Source organism: Saccostrea cucullata, unplaced genomic scaffold (assembly GCF_032062105.1).
Source record: "Saccostrea cucullata isolate Sc308-1 unplaced genomic scaffold, CSIRO_AGI_Scuc_v1 ctg18311, whole genome shotgun sequence".
NCBI lineage: Eukaryota > Metazoa > Mollusca > Bivalvia > Ostreida > Ostreidae > Saccostrea > Saccostrea cuccullata.
This window is the reverse complement of record NW_026940024.1, coordinates 8,810-9,876: the sequence shown is the minus strand read 5'-3', so window position 1 is coordinate 9,876 and position 1,067 is coordinate 8,810. Positions and strand designations below refer to the sequence as shown.

Genomic DNA, 1,067 nt, shown 5'->3' with positions numbered 1-1,067 from the left:
AGTTAGCCACGACTTATCAGTTCGATTCACAGATGTCTGATTCAGACGGTAGTGAGCCATCTCCACGTGGTAGCCCGGGGATGTGTTACTCACGAGCCAAAAAGACGTTCGTCTAACAACGAGTCTCGCCGCAACCATTCGCAAACTTTGAACGAAGACCTTACTAACGCAAAGGCATTCCAATCGTTTTCTCGGAAGTTAGACGTACTTTAGCGGAGATCAAAAAGCTGCTTTTGAAGGAGTTAGAAGCAAAGAATTCAACAATCCAGAGAAAAATCGGTTGATTTTCAGTTGGAACACCACAAAGAAAGGTACAGCTTCTTCACAGATTTACAAAATGACTTTGAAAGTATTGATAAATTTATTGACTTTGGTGATAGTTTGAATGCTAAACAAATAATCAAAAGCTGTTCTTCGTATTAACGACCAGAAAAAAAGTTATAAGAATTGCAGATAAGTACGGCTGGGATGTGGCTAAAGAGTACAAAGATGACCCAATCACGGAGAGTACTGAGGAAAGTCAACGACTCCGGCAAGCAGAAGCCAGGGCTAAAAGGAAAAGGTTTGACAAGAGAAATTATAATAATCCTTTTCGTACAGATAGCAGCAAATTTTTCCAGCAAAGATTTACTCCTTACACCAGGCAGTTTAGCTCATACGGGAACTTCGGAGGATCACAACCAAGCCCATACAGGATACAACCAGACCAATGCCTGTATTGCAATGGGTTCGGGCACTGGAGTGTCAACTGTCCCCTCAAGAAAAAGAGCCAACCTTTTGCGATCGGCAAGCCAACTTCAACACAAACCGGACCATCCACAGATAACCAAAGAACCTAAGCTGGTAAAAGATATTTTGTCTTGTGAAAAAGAAAATTTAAATTTACAAACGGTTAAAGGAAGTTTAGTAAAAAAAAAAACATTTCTTTTTGGAAAGAACAATTGCATGCCGAACAATATATAATTGACACTATTCAGTATGGTTATAGTATTCCTTTTGATTGTTTTCCAGAGTCGATTATTTTGCATAACAATAAGTCTTCTCTTGATCATGAGGAATTTGTAGAC

The 1,067-nt window shown here is 39.3% G+C and overlaps 1 pseudogene; it reads left to right on the top strand.

Moving 5' to 3' along the window:
• Positions 1–45: 45 nt before the first annotated feature.
• On the top strand, positions 46–839 carry LOC134254558 (uncharacterized; annotated as a pseudogene).
• Positions 840–1,067: the final 228 nt, after the last annotated feature.